Genomic DNA, 27023 nt, shown 5'->3' with positions numbered 1-27023 from the left:
TATTTGGTTTCCTCCAGGCTAGTAGCTAGGTGTTGTTCATCCATTGCTGACTTCAGTCTGCTTTCACATCACTCTAAGGACATGATTGCTTAAAGAAGACAATTATGAAACACTTTATCATACCATCACATGAGACTTAATGTGCATGTTTGATCACATCCATCTGTCCATTTGCTTATCCAGGACAGGGTGATGGACCAACTGGATCAGTTGGTAGATGTAGCCTTTCTATTGTCCCTCATCAGCTCTGAGGACTTCTCTAAGTCATTTCTGTCTCGATAATTGTCAAACAGAGGCCTCTAGGGCATGCACACCCAATAACTGGCTCCTCTTGAGGCATAGGAGTGGCATTGACCTGTATATCAAAAGCAATGGCATGGCTTACCTTTTTCTTCACTAGCAAGGTCTAATAAACATAGATTACTGCAGCTACTCTATCACACTGTCCTCACTTTTGACCTGGGACTCTTAAGGGTCAAGCAGTACAATGTACACAATATAAAGTTTGGTAAATCCAGAGGATGACATTGCCTGCAAATAGAGATTTCAATCTAATATCACAAACGGACACCTTTCAGACCTCAGCAGTGCCTATAAAGGACGGGTTCACAATTTTTCAAGTGTCTTAAAACAGCAGTCTCGTGTACATATGAACAGTGAAAGAGGTTTTCCTCGCTGTAATCATTCCTCCTGTTTATACTGGCTGTTAAAAGATCCCCTTCAAATGTGCTTTCATTGTAAGTGATGGAGGCCAAAATCAACAATGTGTCCACACAGTCATTTTGTGCAAAAATGCATTTAAAAGTTGAAACTTATATGAGGCTTCAGCAGTCTGAGTTATTCATATCAAGTGGATATCTGCCACATTTCATGTCTTTTTAGCATCAAAAAGACTCCCTCTTTGTGTTTCCTCAGACAGTGTTTCCCTGTTGAGCTGCAGTGGAAGTATAGTAACAAAAAGAGAAACTTTGGCACTAAAAAGACTGTGTGGATTTTGTCCTCTATCACTTACATTGTAAGTGCATTATGAAGGGATCTTCTAATGGTCAGTATGAACAGGAGGAATGATTACAGCAAGAAAAACATGTTACAATGTTCATTTGGGCTCCTGATTGTTGTTTTAAGACAGACTTGAAAAATTGTGAACCCGTCCTTTAAATCCTGCCTGTTAAAGATATCAACAGGAATGACAAGGTACATCATCACTGGTCTCATTAGTGACTAATATAACATTTTCAATGGCGTGAGTGAATAAAAAAACTCCCCAGAGAGCAGTGCCTGCCCCCCTGAAAGGAGGGCTGAGGTGGTGTATGACATCACTTTCAGTAGCCGTAGGCAACACTACATTTGTGAAACAGCAAGCACCTTGGACAAGAGACTCACCATGTACATGTACCTGATATAGTTAAGGTCTCATATAGCGACACCTAAGCAATTTCTCTTCACGCAGGAAGGCAATGAGATATGAAAGATCTGGGAAAAGATAGTGAGTGAACCTAGAATAATTGATCATAGATCTCTGTCCTCAAGCAAACTGTTCCCCAGAGCTACAAAGATACATTTAGCATTTTCCTGTTTGATGTGTATCAGCCGACAGCTAAAATACTCTTGCTTTTTAAATAAAATGCTGCAACATTTCAGCATTCAGGATACATTCTCCCACAGGAACAGCTCATGTTAATGTCAGGTTAGCATCATTTGCATACACATGTCAATTTCTGCTTGAGAATTTTGGAGCTTCAAAGATTCAAAACCTTTTATACTGTTAAGATCTTTACCACCTCTATGAAGCCATGAATCCTTTTATGTATTATGACGCTACTTTGCCTCTTTATATCATGAGCATGACACATCCAACAACACACACACTACACCAGAATGGTGCTGGAGCACATCCATCCTAAGCCTCATGGATCTACAGATGAACGACATCATTAAAGCTGTATGGTACAGTCCTGCCTATACTCCTGCTCCTGTAGCTCACAGTGGTTCTAAATTATTTAAGAACTCTGTGGAAGTACTTCATTTGTCTGCCATGTCACACCACACACACACACACACACACACACACACACACACACACACACTGGACACAAGCGAATGAAAACATTTTTTTGAAATGAATCATTTGTGAGCTCCAACATAGGACATCTGCAGTGAGATGTATTGTTTTAAGTGCATCAAACCTCCCACCCACCTCAGGTGTGACAGCAGCTGTATTCAGCCCTCCACAACCTCTCTCGCCCACTCACTCACAAGCCAAGCCAAGCCTAGACTAGACCACACTAGCCTACCAGACTAGTTTGTGTTCCACTAGTGTTCACTTCACAATGTGAATTTTTGCTTAGAGTTTGTTTCATTGTTTTGTTTTGTTCATTCTTTGTATTGGAGAGAACACAGAAATGTACAACAACAACTTAAAAACATACGTCGATGGCATAATCCTACACTAACCTTGGCTCTGCATGGTGCTCTGTGCCACACTTCACAGTGAGCACAATTCACACTGCTGATCATGTGGAGAGGACCTCAAGACTCATCTCCATGGGAGGAATTTCATCTGTATTTTCATCCTTCTGACACTTCGATTAGTTTAATGGATTAACTTTATTATTATCCCAGAGGGAAATCGGTTGGCAGTGTGTGCACAAAAACTTAACATACACAATAAAAGAAACATACATACTAAGAAGAAAAAAAAAGAACATAGTCCGCACATGGCATACATTCTTCATACATAAAATAAAAACTGCTACAGGCATCAGACAAAACAAATGCACTTCTGTTTGCTTTCATTTTACTTGCATAACCACAATAATCGTGTGCTGGGCTCTGAGCACTGCCAGAACACTGTTTGAACTTCACAGCATTACTGTGCCTGAAAACATCCTGTGTAGAAAATCAAGAAAACTGAAGCTGCTGCGCTACTGACATGCTGTTGTCTCTAGCCAGCCTGTGTAGACAACAGTGTAAGACTCAGCTAAATATCAGGAGGACAGTGAATGGGTTATCAACCAAACCAAAGTTATTTGTAAATAGCAACATGGTTATGTTATCTGCACCAAAAAATACTCTGTTATTACTTAGTTCATGGGAGACTTTTTCACGAAATTTCATTTAAAGCTGATCAGTAGCTTTTGAGTGACGTGACATCCTTGGTGAAACCCACAGAGATGCTCAAATTTTATATAAAAAAAAAAAATACTAACAAGTACAGCTTTTTCCATTGGTCAAAGTCCACTCCCCAAGGTCAGTCCAAACATAACAGAGCCAGGAAGCACTACAGAAAACACTATACACCAATGCAGAAAACATTCCACTGCCTGTAAACAGAGAGACACTAGAGGAAACATTACAGAGAACATTCCTCTAATGGGAGAGAAGATGCGTATTGTACTGCAACTGTAAGACTGAGCTACCTTTCTTGTTTGGCAGACAGTCTGTTTTTATGACAACCTTTTCATCTAGAACAACTTTCAGCATTGAATTGGGAATGAAACTGATGTGATAAACTGTGTGATCAGAAAGACAAAAACAACCCTGCTCAGACCTGTGAAAGATGTAAGAGTGGAAGCTGGAGAGAGCTACAGAGTCAGCCCAGTCATTTATACAAGATTAATAATGCATCGTGTTCCTATCTACAGCAGGAAGAGACCTCACACACACACACACAGACAGACACGCGTTAGGTACAGTGCAGTCTACTGTATCAAATCGGAGCAGAAGTAAGCTGCACTCTGGTACAGCACCATCATCAAATATGAGGCCAGCTGGTTTTAAAAAGGAGCATATCAGTGTTTTTACATCTTTATCCTATATTTTGGGTCTCATTATGTGTTTTCTATGTAATACCTTTATTTCACTAACCTGACAAGATCAATTCTTCAGTCTTGAGGTTGTAATCCATCACACTGAACATCATGTCTGCTTCTATTTTTGTCAGAGTTACACTATTCTTTCATGGTATTGCAGTTGTAAACGCAGGGTGATTGCATTAGCATACAACAATAATGAAACTTTGATCAAAATGAATGCAGATGTGTTGTTCACTCTGATGGATTACCAAAATCAAGCAAAACTGAGTCTCTGCAAATTGGTTTTCATACTATACAGAAATAAAGAAGAGCATTAGATGTCTGGAGGGTAGGAAATATTCAAAAATCTACAACACCATGGTAGTCAAGCTACTATAGCTGGTACCAGTTTAAGAACAAAACATTTGCAGTTTGTTCGAATTCCTAAAATGAATTTTATATTTTATATTGAGCCTTTACCTGACAAGGAGGTCAGGGTGGATGGATGAGTCAGTTGCTGCTTCCAGTTAGCATCGGTTTCTTTTAGCCATGACCACGATTGTTTCCTAACTTTAACCAAGTGTTTTTTTGAAAACCCAAACCACAATCTTTCCACCCTGACCAGGTAGTTTTTGGACTGACACCTAGCTAAACTTAAACTAGAGCGCAAGAAGATGAGAAAGAACTCTTAAGAATGATTTTTGTAAGAGTAATTTGTAACAGTGTTTTGAAGGCACTGACAAATGGGTTAGTCGTACTGATAGGGGCACTAGATCAGACAAGACTAAAATTCTGCAGCCATGCTAACGGCTCTGTGAGGTTGTATTTATTACAGTATAATACAGTTGTATTTATTTTGGGGCTTTGAATTAAAAGCTAATGTCAGCATGCTAACATGCTCACAATGACAGTGCTAATATTCTGATGTTTAAACCAAAGGATTGGACAAATTGAAATTTTGATCTGATAATGGCACTGAAGGAAACATCACCAAATTTGTTATAATTCTACATTCTACAACTTTTTATCTTTTGTGTATCTTTTTTTAAAAATATTGCAGTGAGGAGCCTAAAACCTTAAAATCACTGTAACTATGGATCTATGAGACCTCACTCAGCCCGTCAACATGGTCTTCACCTTGAATCATGCCATCCTTCCAAAATAGGTCATGGTTTTTAAAAGCAACGTGGACTCACAGTTGGAAATAGGAGGTGACCAGTGGCCTCTTGTGTTAAGGTCCGATGTTTCGGTGACCTCTCCAACTTCCTCCCTACAAAAACTTTGTCACTCTATGATAACATCACCTGATTTCCTCCTTTGCTTAATCCTTTGCTTGCTCCTTTGCTTTGTCATAACTACTACAGCATTTGAGGGCACTGACTTGAACGTCTTTTTTGGTGCACTTGCTTAAATTACTGATTTTTCATGGGAGCACAGTGTCATTCTGTAGTATATAACTTCTTTTAGATAGTGCTTTGAGTTTGAGAGTGATTTAAAATGGTCTAACTCTGTTAATGTGGGATATCTGAAACGGTGCTGGAGGCATGCTGACAACACTGACAGCTGTACACTTTGGATGACTGCACTCATTACAATACAAGAAGCCCAGGCCACAGCTCAGGCCAATAACGATCCAGAGACCAAAGCCCAGCTTGATCATCTGCTACATGTTCAGCTTTTGATGTGGAATTCATGTTACATTGACGATGAGTCAACAGTAACAAAACAAAAGTCCATATCCCATTGTACAAATTTTCATGCTATTATGTGGCGTATATATATTGCAAGAAAAAGAATGTAAGGTGAGATATATATATGTGTGTGTGTGTGTGCATTGATTACATAATGCTGTTGGCAAGCAATCCCTGCTGAATAGGAGCTTTCGTGCTTCCTGTCTGTTATTAATACATTCATGCCCCCATTTACTTTGCCCCTTGTTAAGAACTCTAAATTCACTGAGTTCTCAATGTTAACAAAGCAAAGTGATTTTTTTTTCTGAGATGTGTATGATCTGTGCACATACAGCTGCCGATCTACTGGAACAAAAGTTCGGATGTCTGATCTACCCATGCTCTAAACAGTACATGATCTACTTTCTGTAACTCAATCCAAAACAATATATTACACATGGCGATACTGTGTTTTATGTAAGGATGACACTTATTTAAGCCATAGAACTAAAGAAAAACTTCAAATGTGTGTTTGTGCTCCAAAACCTGAAAATAAATCAAATCCAAATACTTTTTGGTCCAATAATAATCTCAGTAAAGATTCTTCCATTACATTTAACATACAACACAGGTTTTAGCAATCAATATTAACTAAAATACAATACAAACAGCTGAAACCAGACCAAAAATCACTTGTCTTACCAGAAAAGAGTCGAACTGAAGTTTACATCCAATCGATGGTGTCCCAACCTCAAAGCAATTCTGTTTTATAATTCATTCACAGTCTGATATTATAGTCTGGAGTTCCTACAGAGTGTACGTAAAGAGCATCACTTTGACTACGCAGCCAATACACAGAGACACGACTGAGGGATTAGAATAGAAAAAGACAGCACCAGCCTCTCTCTCTCTCTCTCTCTCTCTCTCTCTCTCTCGCTCTCTCTCTGCAGCACTCCTCCCTGCTGCCACCCACCCATCACATACACAATGCCACAATGGTACAGTCCACTTCTGTACTGCAGTATGTGCAAGAACATTCCATGTGGCTGACGGGTGGGGAGAATCTGGGTCTGGTGGGGGGTAGGGTGGGGTGGACGCGCAGGGGAATTGAGAGAGGCAGATGGGTGGCCGGTGGGAGGGGGATGGATGGAGGCAGGGAGGGAGGGAGGGGTAGAGGAGGAGGTGGAGTAAGGGAGTGGTGGTGTCCCAGTGACAGATGTGTTGACTTAGTGTGAGTGCAGAGATGCTTTCTATACAATGATGGAAAGGTCTTGCAGTTTACACAAATACTACATTATGTTGTCCCTCTGTCTGCATGTGTCAGTGTTTTTGATGTCCGTTTTTTCCACCTTTTTACTTTCTTTGCTTTGCTTTCTCAATTTAGCTACTAAAGCGAGGCTGTCTGCATTTCAGTGTCATCAGAAAGTGATATGGGTGAGAGAAAACGTACAGATGGACACCTCACGCATACCTAATAGCTGGTTCATCCTCATCAACAGCTCCTAAATTTAATACATTTTGAGCAAATTTTATCCTAAATACCTACCTAAATAAAATTTAGTAGACCTAAAATATTAGAGACACCTCTTAGTATAGCCCAATACAGTTCAACAGCACCACAAACTACAGTCTCCAAATGACCATAAATTAAATCAACACCTCTCTGAAACAGATTAAATATAAACCGTACATTATAACATTCATGAAGGTGGGATTTATTGCAGGGCTGTTATACTGCATTTGGTTTATCTACGTGAACCTAATAAACTGGCAAGTCATGTATTAGCCCATTGGACTGACATAGGTGTTTGTCTGAGGAAGGTTTTATAAGGAGACACTTACCATTTGATTTCATTTAATTTCTAAGTGCAATTATAATAAGTGCATTAGTCTAATTTTGATAATTACCCAACTGTTTCATTTATCAGTCTGAAATCATTCAAATATGGATTTGCTGTCTCACATTTGATCTGTTTTATGTCATTGCTGTGTTAATATCTTTAGGTATCTGTTGGTCAGACTGAACAAATAATCTGACGACAGCACATTGGACTAAATAATAATTGAATAAATAATTGATATAGTAATCAAAATACAATACTTGTTAGCTATAGCCCTGTTGTAAATGCAGGTGCAAAAGAATCATGTCTTTGTCGCTGAGTGATGCCTTAATGGTGTCAAATTTGGGGAGATTTTAAAAGGTTAGCTCAGATTTCAAACATAAAAGCTGTCATCGTGGATCTGCTTTCTGCTTAAATCCAACGTCTTTGTGTGTGTGTGAGTATGTGTGTATACATCACTAAGGGCAGACCATATGGAGCATCTATTGTGTGCTCATTAGTACGTTCAAGCTGGGAGGGAAACCATCGAATTATACACACACACACACACTCACACACACACAGATGTTGCCTGGTGTTTATTTTGCCCTTAGGCTGCCAAAGTATGTTGTAACAAGAGAGAAGAAAATGAAAAAGTACTCATAAGTTATAACTGTATATTATTATGCTTATCATTCGTCAGTATTAGATATGATCAAAAAAAAAGTATTGGATTAGCATTCCAAGAGGGGAACAAACTGAAAATGCTGCTGTGTTGTTGTATCTGATTTGCAGAGGACAACTATGTTGGCTTCCCTGGCTTGTTAAGTTGAAAGGGAAGCATTTCTATTTTTTTTTTTATTTCATATTTGAAAGCTTACAGAGCAGAATGACAGGAAATGTGGAAAAACGAGGAGATGATGTTCAACAAAGGCCATTTTTAAATCCATAGCATTGTGCACTTTGACCACCAGGACACCATCAAATCTCCTGCTTTCCAATATGACTCTGGAGTCTAGAATGGTACAGTCATATTTGGCCCCAGACCACCCCCTCAGACATATACACATGGTTTGAGCCAGCTGGCCTCAATCCCCTCCCTAGTTGGTTTGGGTGGTTGGTTTGTTTGATCGCGGTCAGTAGATCATAAGGAGTAGAAAGCAATAGTCCATATACTCAAACACACACACGCACTGGATGGGGAAGATCCTTAATCCCTGTGGCATACTTTGGCAGTACAGTATAAAGCTGATGGCAGAGGATTACATCAGATATAATAAGTCAGCCAGTCAACCAGGCAGTCAGCCTTAAAAGCACTGAACACACCTCACAATCAAAAACCTGATTTCAGTATCATGGAGAGTCTACACTGACATTTCAACACATCACAGGCAGGGTAGTCAAGCACATCTTATCTTATTGCGCACTGAGGATTTAATCTGTCACCTCCCAACTGAGCATCAGACCTGTTGGACCTGATGATGTCATGATATTGTCATTATGTTTGACTTTTATGACTAAAACCTGGACAACACTAACAATAATCCCGTTTAAACTGGTTAACACCAGAAATCTGAACACAGTGTGCTTGTCTGGCATTCTTGGAGGCCTGTTTTCTGAAAGGAATCAAAAAAGTATGTCTTCATCATTTATTCATGTCACTGTGTTTTATGTTTTTAGCCAGTGGCCAGTATGGCACTGTCAATCACTCCACCACTTAAATGTGTCAACTACTATTGAAGGAAATGCCATGAAATAATTTTTGGAATACTTTGGTTTATCACCAAATACTTGTAAAACTAATGACTTTCCAATCAACCTCAGATGTACTTTGTGTTAAGTGCTAATTAGCATATGTTAGCATGCTAACAGATACTCACATGGTAAACATTAGACCTGCTAAACATCGGCATGTTATCATTATCATTGTGAGTGTGTTAGCATTCTGACATTAGGAGTTAACACAAAGCAACGCTGCACAGTCTCACAGAGCTGCAAGCAGGGCTGTGGATTTAGTCTTGTTATTATATCACACAGAATGCTTTTTGAAGCTAGAGCAAAAGTTGAAGACTGTCCCATTGCAGCTATCCTCACAAACCCATCTTGAATTCACCAATGAGCTTATTTCTCTCTCTCTCTCTTTGACATTGCACCAAAACAAATCATGTCATCCCTGACTAATAAAGTTCAGTCAAAGACAGTTACGACAAGGAATAGTGGCAGGCAGTTAGTGTGTGAAAGCTGGTATCAGCAGCAGCTGAGTCAAGTCAAGACAGGTTGATGACAGGGGGGTTTGTAGTACTGAAAACTGAAAACATGTTAGTCACTCACCATCTGCACTGCTTAAAGCTAAACTTTGTCACACAGTACTGGTTAAGATTGTAAAACAGTTTAAGACTGTAATGCTTTAATTTTGATCTCTAGCAGTTAGTTTAGTAATAAATAAAAAACAAGTAGGCAGGAGAAGGTGAGAGATTTTGTGTCAGACTCAGACTGCGAGGCTGTGGCTATTTCCCAAATTAGTACATAATTAGTTAATAGTATAGAATCGGTACAAAAGGCTTGTTTATTCATTTTTTGCAAACACTAACAAGGAATTGACTATTTATTGCAAGTGGTTAAACACAGATTTGGTGGAAAATGCCTTGCTCTATGAGGGAGCTCTCAAAGAATCTAAGCAGCAACAAGGATTCTGCTGGGTGAACCAATCCCCCCTTAACAAAGTCATAAATAAACATAAATTTTAGTCAAATTAACAATACCAAAAATATTGCACATAAGGAGGAGGTTGAGGTGGTCAAGGGAGCTACAGCAGGAAGCATGAGTGTATCTGCAGAGTCAGGTTTTAAGTGCAGTAGACATTCATAATTATGATCGGACATAACCCATCAGCTGATAGCCACACAGCTGATGAATGAGCCAGTGATTGTGGAACATGAATGGAAAAGCTGATGCTAATCAGCTAATGCAAATGCTATTGCTATAAATCACTGTATATATGATGTAGCCTATTATCTTTTCACTCCTCCACACCACCAGTGCTGGGGTTCACATCAAAATGCTGCATTTTTAATCAGATGTTGTCTGCTCATTACCAAGGGAAATCAAAAAAGCAGAAAAAAGCAGAGATTTCTGATTTTAACAAGACCGTAGATGGATGACTCTGCAAACTACTGTTTGGCATAGATCCCGAAGGACTGCATTTCTGAGATTGATTTGCCAGGTCTGGCACAGTAGAGCATATTAGACTGGATTAGATTGGACTGGTCTGCCAAATAGCAATGCCAGCCCATTCTGCAGTCTGAGTACACTAAAGCAAATTCTAATTAATGAAAAAGATTTTGATTAATATATGACCCGCAATATGCTAGCAGAATCCTCCCAATTTTCTTCTCTCTCGTTAAAACACACACAGAGATGAGATTTCTTAAGAAATGTTGACACAGCTGGCTTCTTTAAGAAGGAAATAAAACTAATGTTCCTTTCATTTGGTCCACAGCAAAATCTTGTGGATGATTCCAAGGCAGACTGTGTAATCTGTGTAATCTTTGAATGCAGTCAAAACTGAGCTAAGTTAAGCTGCTGGAAACAGGCTCATGGCATCAAACTGCAAACCACATTCTCAACTACTGAACATCCCTGTCCAACTTCACTGGTTGGCAAACTGGTGCCTGGAGTTTAAAAAAAAGGAAGATTTTTAAAAATAGTTACCAGAACTAAATAAGGTGTCATTGTGATAACAGTGAGGGCATCCATCTCAAGATATCATTGTCCTTTTTTAGGTTCTCTATAATGTCTTTTACTTATTTATTCGTTTGTGTTTTAATGTTATTTAACAGGGACGATACAGATTGCCGACAGGTGTAGGGTGTTGGGACTGAAAATCAGCATTGGAAGTGACAATTGATCATTTTTCAAATAAATTTATAGAACTGGCAAAGCTCATTAAACTGTTACAGGTACAGCTAGCCTGATTCCAGGAGGTTACTGGTCCCAGCCAAGAAATAGTCTACATCATCCTCCATAAAACTGCAAATTTTGTGACTTTTGGACAGTGCCAGGCTAGCCATTTCCCCCTGTTTCCAGTCTTTATGCTAAGCTAACCAGCTTCTGGTTGCAGCTTCATATTTACAGTACAGAGATAAGCGTGGTATCAACGTTCTCATCTAATTCTTGACAAGAAAGTAAATAAGCATCTCCCAAAATGTCAAACTAGTCTAAGAAACACACATGGTCTACACGTGGTCTGGTTTCTTGTATCAAAGCAGAATTTAACTGCTAAAGATATTGTTTCTTTGTTGGTACAAAAAGATAACTGAAAGATAATTACAGTGGCTGAAAACTCTGCACTGCAACTTGATAAAATAAATTAACAAAACATACACATAGATTTAATCACAATAAAATTGTTTTTTAGTTAGGAGGGGGGAAAACTTTTTTGTGGTCATTATAACTGACTGTGGTTGAAATGCAGGACAGATATACTATATGCCTGATTGGTCTGTGTATATATGAGATGGAAAAACAGAAAATGAGTTATGGGATACATACTGCAGTCACACATTATAGGTGCAAAATACAATAACGTTGGACAAAACACAACAAAATAGAGAACACAACAACAAAACAGGAAACACAATAGCAATTTCACAAAACAGAAAAGATAGGGACAACATTTCTTGTTTGCAATTGGACCAAATGCAAGTTTATTCAGAGTTTATGCAGTCAAGATTGGTCAGTGATACTACGTGGAAGTAAACTCTCAGGGATGTGCTGACTGGTCATGAATGTATAGTGGGATGCTATTGGGCCAATCGTTTGCCAGGTTCTCTTGGTGACTTTTTCAATGAAGACAAAGGTGTAAACAATCAGTCATATGATATTATATTTATTTTGTTAGGTGTTGTTAGCTAATTTGTTATTGCTGTTCAGACATGCTGTTAATTAAACAACCTTATTACAGTTGGAGAAAACTCCTCTCAAAAACAAATTAAGAAGAACGTAAGTGTCGGTAGCAGTTGAGCTTAATTAATTAGAATGTTCTGTAATCAGTCCATATTTAATGCCATCCCCCCCCTCTTCCATGAGTGGCAGAGGTATTGTTGCATTAGTCTCACGATACCAGACAATCGGAGATCTCCCCGCCTACTGATCATCTGGGGATTTATAAATGCACAGTAGTTGCTTGAATGGCAGCGAGAATGGCTGCTTACAAACCTACACTCCTTACACCCCCCCACGCTCCCATTCTCCTCAGATTCTCCTCCATAGTGAACTGCATGTCACCGCCCCTATATGAAGGGCTGCTCTAAAGACCTTGGATTGGTTCTGCAAGGCTGGATTTAATTGTTTCCACCCAGTTTTTAAAAAAAAAAGCTGGGAGATTGTCCTCAGTCTCCAGTTGACCGATGCATTTAAAGACTGACTTGTGAGTTTATTGCATATGTGTCATTAAGACATGAACATTATTTATAAGCTAAATTAGCCATAGCTTGTCCAACAGAACCATTTATGACTGTCAGGCATCATTTTTTCTGAAAATCTAGACACACAGACAGGTGAGCTGCAGCCTCTCGGCTGAGCTCTGATGTCATAGTGAAAGATCTAGCCATAAGTTCAGGAGTTGACTGAAAAATAATACAAATAGAAGTTTTTGAGATGATGCAAAGATAGGTTTGAGCATCACTGTGACTCTGTTGTGAAACTCTTGAGTTGTGTCGCCAAAATCCTCAAACTGAAAGAAGGACAGAATCTCAAGTGAGGTTTGAAAACCTTCCAACAGCGAGTTACAGAGCTACACATTACCTATAGGTTTCTACACATTTATTTTATTGTAACATTTATTGTGACAGTCTATGATATGCTGTTTTTAAATATTAATTCAATTAATTTAATTAAAAGATGTCTACCAATAAAATAAAATATAAGTGAGTGTAATGTAAGTCAGAGAAAAAATCATGATTCAAGTTCAGTCCATGTGTGTGTGCACATGTGCCCGTGAAAGAGAAAAGAGTGACAGAGAGCCAGTACACATACACAATTGTTTTGGCCATCTGACAAAAAATTTCCTACCAAAGTTAAAACCAAACCTATGCCCTTTCCTTCCTGTGCCGCTTTACTCCCTCTCTCCTTCTCCCTCCATCTTCTCTCTCTCTCTTTTCAATTACTGTCCATGCTTGCTTTTCTTCCCTGCATTATAAATCAGGCCAAACCCAAATAGCGCTCTCTCCCATAGCCCTCTACCTCGTCTGCTCTGCTGCAGTCTGTCAGCTTGTTTAACTTATAATTTATGAATGGACTGGGAGCTCTGTGACTCAGTGGAAAATAGAAATACACTCTGCATCCATTGTAGAAATTGGTTCTGAGCATTTCTCAAGATAATCTGTGAGTTTTTACTTTTGGCATTAGGCTGTGTCCAGGGTGATCAGCTTTGAATCAGATAGGGCAAGTACACACAAACACAAAGACACACACAAAAAGGCAGTTCAACATAGTCAGGGAAGCTTCAAATAACAGCGGCCCTGCATATCTAATCTTACATAGCAATCACTGTGTCAAGTGAAAGCAGTCATAGTGACAAACCAACAAAAAATTATCATCCGACACTGCAGTTCCCCTCTGCTCTACAAAGCATTTTAATGTCTTTCAGCTCATTATTTTGGTTTTTACAGCCGAAAATGTCACTGTTTTGGATCAGTCTCACTGTTAACATCAACATCATTCCCATCAATAGCAGGCAGCTGTTCTCAGTGAAAGACAAAGTTGACAATTAGCTGGTGAACATGGTGGAGCATTTAACAGCTAAAGAGCCAGATTTTGTTCTCAGGAGTTTTTGGAGACCAAAACAGAGCTAAAAGAAGGGTGAATATAGGAGTTAATTCATCAGGTGGCTAGAGATACACCTCCAAATGCATGTTTGCTATATCAACTTTATAAGATCAAGTTGTGTTTTCAACTTGTTCTATTTCCCCCCCATACAGTGGCCAAAAAATAGATCAATGTTAATTAATTTGGCACACTAAATGCAATGCAGCAAGAAAAACAGAATTCCAACTTTTAAGTTACTGATGCAAACTTGCTTTGGAGCCTTTTGTTTTTAATAAGTTTTTATTCAACCATATATATTACAGTCATTAAGGTTCAAGTTGCTGTAATGATTGAAATGCAGTTTCAGAGGCTTAAGTGGTTGATGAAGAAGAAAAATTGGAGAACTGCCATCAATCCCTATCTCTAGTCTTCAATGGTACTGGGGCTTTAAGAACAGTTTTCAACAGTTAAAAGGGAGGGTGAGTGAATGGACTGTGGGCAGTAATGGCACCACCACTATGAAATGGTTGCATTGTGGTGTAGAGAAGCCACTTGACAAACCAGTTCTAGTGTTTCCATGAAATAGCCATCTGCCAGCTACCAATTATCAGCTGCTGGCAAGGTACACACACACAATACACACACATATTGTATATATACACACAGTCATAGTTATTAAAATATGTATACTATACCCACTACTTTTGTGACAGCAGCATCTATGGTACACTTCTCTTGTGTACATACGCATCATATGAACAAAAAGTAAACAACGTACTCTGCCTCATGTACTACACATCTGATGACAGTTAACTGAACACTGAATATGTGTGTATATTAGTGCACACGTCATGACAACACCATTCATAGTCTGCTGAGAGCATTTTATCATTAAACCTAGATCTTCAAAAACTAGAGGAAAAAAATAAACAACTTTACTTTCACATTGATGCCCATGTATCCCTTTAACATTTTACATCACTAATTTTCACATATTTGAAACTCATAAGTACATGGTAAAATAGAGGTTTTTAGGTGGCAATGATTGTGACAGGACCCAAAGGTCAGTGGAAGCTGTTTGTTTGACTTACCCAGCCCAACTGTTTAGTATTCCGCCTCAGTACACAAGGAGGCATATTATGTAACAGCTGGGGAGATCTGTGACCAATAAGGAAAGGACCAGGCAGAAAATCTCACACTTGTGACTTGATTTCATGCATATGAATGATAATTGCAGTGAATTACATCGTTTTTTCAATCATGTAGTTGAATATGAAACAAAATTTGCCAGCGTGTTGTTTTGTAGTTCATCCACTGTATGCTCCATGCCAGAAAGTACTTGGATTATTAATTTCAATCAACATCATCATGCAAGCAGAACTAAACATTTTCATTGATGTTTTCAGGCTGTAAATTAAGCTTTCTCAAAAAAGTAGGATAAATCGGTTCATCAAAATATGTGTCACTAAATGAAATGCATATTTGAATGATGATAGTTACATACAGTTGGATTAAGAACATCGTAAAAAAAAAAAGGAAAGAGAGGTTATTTACTTGCCTTATCTTTTGGATCGGAGGAAGCCGGGTGGGGTTTCCCTCTGTTCTCTCTCTTTCCTTTTCTGGATGCTGGAGATCCCAAAGCAGTGATGCAGAGATGGAAAGAGAGAGACGGGGGCGGAGGAGGGGGTGTTAAGTTTCTTGATGCAGTCTAGACAAGGTCTGAATACTTATCAGCTGTGTGTGTTTGTGTATAGGTGTGAGCAGTACCCCAGTGAGGGGTGCAAATTCCTTTTCATATTCTGTAGCTTGTCAGCCACATACATGCATATGTGATCTCACACAACCTCTTTCATCCATCTTCTCACGTCAGTTCAATATGCTCGTGGAGAAAGTGTCAAGTAAGGTGATAGGACGCTAAAATCCAAATTTTTTAAAGGTGCCCTGTGGAGTTTCCTTATAAACAAACAAAAGTTATGTTTACATTGAGTATTACTCACTAAACGCATTGTATATATCCTTGAGATCTAACAAGAGTTGGATGCATTTGGCCTATGTGATTCTTACATATAGAGCGTTTATTGCATCCATGTTGCAACCTTGTTGTTTAACTCCTTGAAAAGTATGTATGGGTAACAAGAAACGCAGGACTGAATCAATTTACAATAAGTGAACTTAAACTTTATTTGTCTGACCAGGAAATGTTGATGTTAAGTGCAACAAAATAAAATGCCAGACATAAATAAACCCAGGATAGAACATGCTTTCATTGCTACACATGGCTAAAAAATAGCAAGCATGGTTAGAAATATGTGCACATGGGAAAAAAGCATGGCTGTGTGTTACACCATTTTGTTTTATTTTAGCAATACAGTACTAATATAAAACATAAAGTCCCTTTTCCTGTGAGAACTCCAGTTTGTACATATTCTATAAAAGCCATAACACATCCAAACCTATTACTATACTATTTTCACAAACAATTATCCACCTTTCCATCATTTGTCACATGACACACAAATGTTGTGGCTCAACTATTCAGGTTAAGGATAGGTTCATTTTTGTCAGGGTCACATGACTCGCCACTCACTTGAGTGTAAAAATCACCCTGTTTGGTTACATACAAAGTGGTGAAAAAATGTCATTTATATTAGTTATGTAAGTATGAATTAGCCAATTAGCCAATTAGCCCAGAGTTTAGGCCTGTTTGTGTGTGAATCTATAGTCTAATCTTAGGGAGGGATGTTCAACTTTTGGATTTCATACTGAGAAATGCACTCGAGTAAATTCCTGACAAATAATTACTGAACTATTACCAGGCCAGCATCATCTCGATAGTATCTATGGATTCTTATCCCCAACTGCCTTCTCCTAAGAAGTTTTTATTCTCATATTTTGTGGATGTTAAATGGATCACAATCCCAAAATAGAGGTCCTTTACTGGTGTCAAGCAGTGCTTGAACTGGAATAAAAAAGTTGCCAGTACTCTGAACCATCAGCTATACAGCATATAGCTTTAATCTAATTTATCCTGGAATGACAACTGTACATCCCATGTTTACAATTTCACTTAGCAGATGCTTTTATCTTATATGAATGAAGGGAGTTCAGGTAGGCAGGAGCTGTTTTAGATGCTGTTTTGTAAGCGAGTGTCAGGGTTTTGAATTTGACGCAGGCAGCAACTGGGAGCCATTAGAAGGATATAAATAGCGTAGTGAGATGTGCTGTTTTGGGCTGGTTGAAGACCAGACGTGCCACCGCATTCTTGCAGAGGTTTGAACATACATGCAGGGAGGCCTGCCAGGAAGGAGTTGCAGTAGTGAATGCATGACATTACAAGAGTTGTTCTGCATGCTCAGACAGATAGGGTCTGATCTTCCTGATGTTGTACAGGGTAAATCGATACAATCGAGCAATTGAGTCCACGTGAACCTTAAAGGTTAGTTGGTCATCAATCATGACACCCAAGTTTTGAGCATGTGTTGGGTTGATTCAAGCTGGATACTGATCTGTTTTTGTATAGAGGGACTGGCTGAGATGAGTAGGAGCTCGGTCTTAGAGAGGTTAAGATGAAGGTGGCGTTCTTCCATCCGTGCCAAGATATTGGCAAGGCATGACGAGATCCAAGCCGAGACTGTGTGGTCTTTCAGCAGGAACAATAGGAAGAGCTGGGTATCGTCAGCATAGCAATGGTATGAGAAACCATGGGAGCAGATTACTGCATCAAGTGAGGTGGTGTATCCTGAGAAGAGAAGGGGACCCTTGAGGAACCCCTGTGGAAAAGCCGTGTGGTTTGGGTACTTCTCTCCTCCAATTACTCTAAAATATCTCCCTGAGAGGTACGACATGAACCAGCCAAGGGCAGATCTTGAGATACCAAGCTCAGTGAATGTAGAGAGGAGGATTTGGTGGTTAACCGTGTCAAAGCCATGTAAACTCTATTTGTATGAAAATAAATGTACATTCATGGGGAGCATATATGAAATGCAGTAACACTATATAATTAAAGAATACAAAACACATTATGTAGTTGTCCAGTGTACACATCTTAAGGCCTCATAAAATCAACCAAAAACATGTCAATAATTAACCTAAGGAGTGATTACAGTGAGACCACCACTGAAGGCCATCATGTTTGGGATTTGTGTCCAACAGCTAAAGTTTCATTTTGAGATTTGAAATATATAGCATTATTATGAAGGGCGGAAGGGAGGCTTGGTGTTACCTCAAGCCTCATTGTGATTTATAATGCAGAAGCAAATGAAGTTAGCATCAGAGAGAGTTGCAGCAGCTGCTGAATTCAATCAAGTTCTTCTATCCAGTTTCCTTATTTTTTATTGTTTATTCATGGAAAGTCTTATAGATATGTAGATGCATTTACATTGCTATAATGTCTATATATTTATTGTCCTTACGGTTAGTCTGTATAAAGTCAGTCAAGTGGGTCCATGGTGTTCAAAGATAATTGACCCCTTTCCCAGGAATGAGGGTAGGGATAATTTTTTAACTACATACATTTAAATGTCAATAAGTATATTCAAAGGACATTATTTTTGGTGCTGATTTTAAGAGTCTGAAATATATATTAAAATTGTGTTTCACTGTAGAACTTTAAAATGTGTTATTCATCCGGTAGTACTTCATTGTGCTTGAAATAAGTATACTAATAAACAATACGACCTGAAGTGTATGTTATTGTATTTTTATGTAAATTACAAAACAATACATAAAAGTGTACAATTAAAATGTATTTCCATATACTATTATGGAGTATATTTCTTGGATTGACTTAAATACAATACAAATACAATACAATATTACAGTAGTGGTATTTGAGCGCACTTAAAAGTATACTAATAGTCAATATTACTTCACTTTGTGAATGTATTCTTAGTCAATTCAAATCCAAACATTGCAATGTAAAATAATTGCAATGGGACAGACGAGGACTGCCCTGCTTTCTGTTTTTCCAGTGTAATCATGTGTTTTGTCAAGTAAAATGTATGCATATATACAGTACATGACATGTTTTGTGGTATATCTGTTTGTGAGTAAGCAAACGCAGACTGTGAAGATCTTGTGTAATCCTTGTTTCTGGGTCAGAAATCCATGGTATAAACCGCATTGGTCGCTCTGTGACAGGGCTACAGGCGGCACTGGCTCAGGAGGTTCAAATTGTTCGTGAAGGTTGTGCAACAAAACATTGTAAAGCGCTTTGGATAATGATTGCCCAGGCAGGTACTGTAGGAACACACACATACAGGTATAAATGTAGGCCTACATGCACAGTTTTGTTTACAATTCAACATACTATATAGATGCACATATATATACACATTAACAGGGCCTTTCACTTAGATTCATGCACACACCCACGCACACATGTCAAGAGCTGGAATGTCATCCATTATTCCTCAGAAGTGCTGCTGCAGTCTTTCATATTTCATGCTTATTGCACGCAGGCGCACTGAGGCTCAGACAACATAAACCACAGAGATTATGTGCAGATTTTTTGACAAGCCATACACCTTATTCTTAAATGGTGTGCAGGTGAACATACAGTTTTATTTTCGCTGCTTCTCACTTTCATACCCATATCCATAATGTCTAAATTTTGCTTTAGGGTGGAATTTAAAATAATCTAGGCCTTCTTTGATCTGCATACATGATCATAAATATTCAAGACTGGTTGGAGGAACTTAATAACATGAATGGTTATTCAGAATGGGTATGTTGGGATGTGTGGTGTGCCTGGCTTTGAGGTTGTATCATATTAAAACTAAGTGTGAAAATATACTGTAAATCCATGGCAAAAACTTCATGGTGCAGTGCATTATATAAAGAGCATGACAATAGGGCACTTATGATGCTAGTTTATTAGTTTATTTATTTGCCTGGAAAAGCACTAGGATACAAAACAGCTGTGCAGGGGAGTACAGAAAACTGGGTCAGCTCATAAGGACCTTCTCCAAAGAGCACTGAAAATGAAACAGGTAAACAGAACATCAACATGACACACAAAAGACAAAATGTGAGCTTAAAGGACCTGTGTGATCTATTGGCAGAAATGGAATATAATATTCATGTTTTCATTAGTGTATAATCACCTGAAACTAAAAAACGTTGTGTTTTTGTTAGCTCAGAATGAGCCCTTTATATCTACATAGGGAGTGGGTCCTCTTCCATGGAGCCTGCCATGTTGTGCTGCTGGTTCTACAGTAGCCCAGAATGGACAAACCAAACACTGGCTATAGAGAGGGCCTTTCATGTTTGTTGAGAGTTTCGCAGCCACTATAGGTTCTCCTACATGCTTTAAAGGGAGGGGTGTGGGGTATTCAGTTGGTTGCAATCTGAAGGGAGACAGCAATGAAGGGAGACAGCAGGTGCGGACTGGCCATTGGGAAGTAATTTTCCCGGTGGGCCAGTTCAACCTTGGCATTATATAGCCTATATACAGATATTCAATAGGTCGTCTTAGCTACAGCGACATGGCTGGTGCAATCCATAATAGCAGCTAGCAGTTGCCATCAAAATTGAAACTGAAAGTATATTTAGCACTTGTTAAAAGTATCTAGCACTCACAGCGCATGGCTGGTGTTGCAGAGAAGGTGCGCCAAAAAAAAAGGGTGCGGATTTATTGAAACAGTCTATACGTGATGATGAGGACGGTGGCAAAGAGGTAGAAACATCAGTGGAGAGAGCAGGGAGCAGGTGCTTTATCATGCTTACATGCTATGTGCTGTGAACTAGCTAAATGAACTAATTAAAGAACAAAATGTTGTTGTTGACCTTGGGGTTTCAATGCAAGAGTCCTGCTGCAGGTTTTACCATTTCCAAGGTTTAACCAGTCAGACTCAGTGCACAAACATATAGAGAAGTTTACACTAAAGTGTGGTCATCAACTTCGACTGTGAATGGGTAAAATAAACATGTAAAATTGATAATTTTCTTCTAGACAACTCAATTATTTTTTTCATTATAGCCTATAAGGCATATAATATTTGACAGCCAACCCAACAATAAAAATGATTTGTTAAATACTTACTCTACAATCTAAACAAACAGGTGAACATGGCTCTGAACAAGAAAGGGAAAGGATGGAGGAGGGAGCAGGAACTAGCACAGATCCAATTAGAGGTGCGTGCAGTAAATTGTGAATGTTATTGTGTAAATTAGAGAACAACACATCATTCATATGATCTAGTTGGACTACTTCATTCAAGTTATTTATCGTTGCATTACAATAAATAGAATGATTGGCGAGTATGTTGCATAATACACCACATATGTATTTGCCCATGTCAAGGTTGGACTATGCATCATGAATTTAATGAATACAACAATATTTGATGCTCATGTCAGACAGTCCAAATGATGTCTGTTTTATGCATTTTTAACAAACAGATGAAGCTGAGTCAGACAGGGAAAGTTTTGAGGAAGTTGCAGGGACCTTGGAGACAGGTATGTGTGACAACCAGCCAGTGCCACTGAACAATGGAGTTTAATTGAAGCATAAATATGTTTTGCACTCTTATGTGGTCTTATTAGCCTAACACAAATAATAAAAATTAACAGATTGTGATTTTTTTAAATTAATGATTAATTGATCGACAAACAGGTTGTGTAAGTTTGAATTTGGTGTATCAATTTGAAGCCGCTTGACAGCAAATTCCCAGGCTGCTTTTTGTTACCAGTCTGGGAGACAGGACAATACTTGCACTGTACTTTAAAAATGTAGTTTACATAACTGAAGGCCTACACACTGGTCTACAGATTTTGTCATATACACAATGAGTTAGAATCTACATAGAAACATTCATAATGTAACACTGACCTCTGGTGGTAAAAAGGAGCATGTACATCATGGTATTCCCTGGCATCCAGGTGGAATATAGGGGTTTGGGTGTCCCTGTGACCCTGGGAGTTGTGTGGTCGGGGGCAATAGCCTCTGGTAGGGTCTCCCAAGGGAAACTGGTCCCAAATGAGGGTGCAGACCAAGAACAATTCATAGACCTTAATGAAGCAGCATGTCTGGCATGTGAGAACCTCGCCCGGAAGAGAGAGACCGGGGCACTCTCTCAGAGCGAGGCCTGGGAGGGGAGTTCACTGGCAAGCGTCTGGTGGCTGGGCCCATGGAGCCTGATTGGGCAAAGCCAAAAGAAATAACATGGAGTCACCACCCTGTGGACCCACCACCTGCAGGGATAAAGACTGGGGTCAGGTGTGTTGCCAAATGGGAGGCAGGCAGGGGCGGGGACCTGGGCATACTGATCCCAGGCATTGTAAATTGGTTCTAGGGATGTGGAATAGGGGCTCAACTTTACAGGTTTTTGAGGAGCCAGATGAGTGTGATAAACAACGCCTTAATGTTTTTTCTTTGTGTGCTGTGACTAAAGTTAAGTCAGAGCAGTTAAAGGTGTCTGAACAAATCAAGGCTTCTCAGATATCACCCTCAAAGACAGAGGGCATTTCTAAGGGAAAGGATCAGGCTACATTTCTTTCCATTCTGTTGCCATCACTATCTAGAGACACGTGCATTAAAGAACAAGCTGTAGTCCCAAATTGAAATCCTTGTTTTAGCGATTATGTCCCGAAAATGAGCTCAAGGATGTTTAAAGTGGCCATTTCCTTAAGGATGGATTGCTGTTCATCAATGGGCTTGTGCTGGTGACTGTGTGCAGATTAAGCCAGCTCCTTTGTACCTGATTCCAGTGGTTGAGAAGTCATTTAAATATCTGCTACTTGATTGTGTGGGTCCACTGCCACAGAGTATGGCTAGGAGTAAGTACTAAAGTACTCGCTATCCAGCAACTTTTCCCCTATGCTCTATTAAAACCAAGCCAGTACAGAAAGCTTTGACTACATTCATGACTATGTTTGGCATCCCAAAACTGGTGTAAACTGACAAGGGGAGTAATTTCATGTTTTTCACCTTTTCCTCCGTAGTAAAATAGCTTAGTATTAAACAAGTGTCCAGTGCATACCACCCTGAGTCTCGCAGAGGCCTTGAACTCTTATCAGACCCTGAAGTCTATGTTGTGTTCCTATTGCACTGCACTTTCTCAGAATTGGGAAGAGGGCCTCCTTGGTTGTTGCTTGCGATGTGAGAGGTGTCACAGGAGAGCACAGGGTTCAGTCCTAATGAACTGGTATGTGGACACAGTGTGAAGTCCACTAGCTGTGTTAGGAGATGATTTGAAAAATGCTGAGCCTTGATAACATCTTGAGTTATGTAAACAACACTAATACCACAGAAAATGAATATTTTAAACATGTTTTTCTATTATTATGTATTTCTAAGCATCTTGCAAAAAAAAGTCCATTTAGAGACACCAAATCTATAATTTAATCAAAGTGATGGACCATTTCATTTGGTCGCCTGTCAATGGCGTCATACCTCCTCTAATAAAGAGTAAACAGCACAAGATGCATACGGCGGCGCTGTGTTCGTCCGCTACAATGGCGTCTACCAAAGAGTAACTTACACACATACAAGATAATACATCAGCGTTGTGCTTCTTCCACAGAAACTGTTACAAATTGACTTTTATTCAGTTTTAAGCCACATTTTCATGATATATTTAGGTCGCTTTAAACTATGTCTTTTAGCCGGAAGAAGGATTTCGTCATTGGACGTCTGGATCTTAAGTTATCAGAGAAATAAACTGGGCTAACGTTAGCAGCAGCTCAGCTAACAGCCCCTCCAGGAAGTTCGGTGGTCACCAAACATCATCGGAGAAATATTGATTTTTTTAGGTGAAACAGCTTTAATTAGTATTTTTAACAATTTTAATCTGTGTGTATGTTTGTTTTTGGAGAGGATGAGACCTCTGCGGATAATTCGGCTCCTGGGAGAAACCAGCCGAACGTCTGGATCTAAAGTTATAAGAGAAGTAAACCGAACAAGTGTTAGCAGCAGCTCAGTTAACAGCCCGTACCGGACGTCCGGTGGTCGCCGTACATCGTTGGAGAAACACTGATTTTTTTAGGTGAAACAGCTTTATTTAATGTTTTTACCTGTAATCTCCGGGTCCGTTTGTTCTGGAGAGGAGGAGACCCCCGCGGGTAATTCAGCTCCCGGTAAAAACATCCCGAATGATTAACACTGGAGTAATCCTATCCCGGTGAAGCTGGTTATTTAACGACGAAGACAACAACTCCCATGATCCCTTGCTACTTCACACTGTCATCACACTCCGTCTTTTGTTATTGTTTTGATTGAGAGACCCCTAGCGGCTGAAATTACATATTGTGCGTTTAATATTGTTACGCAGGTATAATGTTCACCATGATCCCCATCTTCGTTTAGCATGTAAGTATGCTAACATTTGCTAATTGCACTAAACAGGAGGTACAGCTGAGGCTTTGCAGGTATTTAATCAAAAAACAAGTATTGGACAAATTGAAATTTCAACCACATGATGGCCCTAGGTGAAAAGTCAGTGAGATAACCAGTGATTGAAATTCATCATAAGTTGAACATGAATGTCTGCAACAAGTTCCATGACAACTCATCCAATAGTTGTTGAGACATTTCACTCAAAACCATAAATATTAACCTCATGGTGGATATTTCCCAGAATAAGTGAAAGCTTTTACCTGCTGGTGGAGAAAAAGTCAGGCGATCACCAAGGTCAGTAGGATTCATTCTCTGGGGACCATGAATGTTGATACAAAATGTCATGGCAAATCATCCAATAGCTGTTGAGATACTTCAGACTGGACCACAGTGGTGGAACAACTGACAAACCAATATTGCCTTCCTTAGATACATGCTGCTAGAAAAATGGCTAAAAATAGTAACACTAAGTGGGATTTATGGTAAATTCACTAAAACATAAAAATGCACTTGTATTTTTATTTTCTACCCTTCATGTCATTTCTACTTCTTATTTTTCTCTCTCTCTTCCTCCCAGAAGTCTCTCAATCTACGCATACACTCTCAAATGTTTGCACAAAAACATTGCCTTCTCTGCCCTCGGCCTGCTCTAATAGCTGGATAGGTAAGTGTAGTTAACAGAGAGTTGTCTGTGCTACAGTGATGAGACACTGGAGCTCCACTAGATGGCTGCAAATTGCTACAGTATACTGTATGAGTCTCCTCAACAGCAGGAGATACCTGCTCCTGGATAGTTTGTGCTACTAATACTTGTACAAAACAAGTACTATTTATATTGAGATAAAAGAAAACACAAGGCTTAAAGTGGGTTTCTAGTCACCATTGTTTGTATCATCAGGGTTATTTTTTCAGATTTGACAAAGCTCCTTGAGAAGCTTGTGGCAACATTTTTAACAGGGAAATGAAATGTGTGTTGGAGGGTTTCTTAGTCGTTGTTGAAAACCCTTTACATGCAATTTCTTTGCTTGCAATATACAGAATGTATATTGCAATATACAGAATGTGTTAAAATGTCAGTTTATACTGTGCTCACAAGGGACATTTTCCCAGATAAAAATGTGTTAATTCAAATCACCATGAGAGAATTGGAAGAAGAACTGAGACAGATAAGCCTGTACCCTGGTTGTATTATGAGCAGCATAAGTCTGTGTTAAGACAGACATTTGCACTGCATGAAAAAAACATGGCCTCCTGATTCATTTAAATGAGACAGCATGGGTCTAGCAACAAATTTGTACAAGGCTCAACTTCTGATGTAACCAGTGATACATTTCTATAATTTTTTTGTATAATCCAGTGACATAGGAGTATATTATTTCCTGAGTTGTGAAATCCTGTCTCACAGCATTAAAACCATTGTGCAGTGTTTTGATGTCTAATGGGTTAAACTCTTGTATCTGTTACTCAAACTGGATCCTGGATCATATTTAATTTTCTCACCTGTACCTGAAACAACACTCTCCCACCAACACCCACAAATACAGTGCTGTTTTTGCTCCAAATACCTTCTGGTTGTCTCTTTACCGACTATATCCATAGTATAGTCTACCGTGTGAACTGTACTTAATGGGAACATGGAGGCAACAGGTTACATACACATCACAGAGAGGGAGGTGGGATGTCAAAAAGCGGCCGAACAACAAATTCTTGCCCCTGAACAAGTTAATCCAGCCAAGTCTGTCTATAAATTCTGACACTAAAAACTCCTCCAGTGATTGATTGCTGCCATTTTAGATGAATTTTCTCTTCAGTTGCAAAGATATTATTTGTAGTAAGAAAACAAGTAAAGTAATTAAAGAAACACTGTGCTCACAACTTTATAACGGACTTCACCACAGGTGTTTATCAGCAACATAGTGGCTGTGCATATGGAAGTATTACATGCAGGAATGAAACAACATACTGTATTTGTAATATCCAGCAGATGGCAGTGGAGCGCAGCCTTGAATGGAAGAGTTTTTAACATCCCTGTTATCTGATGGAACAGAGTCGAGACAAAAAAAAGAACAAATATTCAAATTTCACAAAATAAGATAATTTAAAGTGTTTTAAGCACACAACATAAATAAATGGATTAAGGTAAACTGACACTTAATAATTCAATTGTCTTAATCCATCTCTAGAACATCACAAACTGAAAAGTAGACCTTTTCCTTGCAGACATTTTGACTTGTCAAAGCAGGAACAGCACAGGTGGTATTAATAACATTACTGATGGCTGCAATGCATTAAGATGAGTCATTTCCAGGGTTCTGGTATAGTGCTTGCTCACTCTTTGTAATTCATGGAATGGAACCTTTGTTAATGTTATTATTTACACTCGTGCTTTTCCTGCTTTGACAAATCAGAATGTCTGCTATGAAAAAGGTCTACTGACACCACCTTTATTTTACCATTTATTAAGCAGAGTTCAAAAATGATAATGTAATTCTAAGTGTACTGTTACATGGACCTGTTGAAGGATCATCATGTTTTTTTTTCTTCCGTTTTTATAATTTGAGTATTCATTTAATTAGATTATGTTGAAAATATTTTG

At 38.9% G+C, this 27023-nt stretch overlaps 1 protein-coding gene and 1 long non-coding RNA gene across 2 annotated transcripts in view; both read right to left on the bottom strand.

Annotated features, from left to right (window-relative positions):
• The window catches only part of LOC122986362 (synaptic vesicle glycoprotein 2B-like), a 61065-nt gene extending 54739 nt beyond the window's left edge, over nt 1-6326 (bottom strand). The window contains exon 1 of the mRNA XM_044357586.1: nt 6167-6326. The gene's annotated coding sequence lies outside the window, so the exon portion shown is untranslated. The remainder of the gene's footprint in view (nt 1-6166) is intronic.
• Nucleotides 6327-19949: 13623 nt separating this feature from the next.
• LOC122986375 lies at nt 19950-24146 on the bottom strand. The gene is made up of 3 exons (XR_006404291.1): nt 24106-24146; nt 21923-22284; nt 19950-20066 (listed from the first exon to the last, which is right to left on the bottom strand). It is a non-coding gene; the product is annotated as an uncharacterized LOC122986375 (long non-coding RNA).
• Between the last annotated feature and the right edge of the window lie 2877 nt (nt 24147-27023).

Source organism: Thunnus albacares, chromosome 7, assembly GCF_914725855.1.
Source record: "Thunnus albacares chromosome 7, fThuAlb1.1, whole genome shotgun sequence".
In the NCBI taxonomy this organism is placed as follows: Eukaryota; Metazoa; Chordata; class Actinopteri; order Scombriformes; family Scombridae; genus Thunnus; species Thunnus albacares.
Note: the sequence above shows the minus strand (reverse complement) of the source record. Positions and strands in the feature narration are given on the sequence as shown.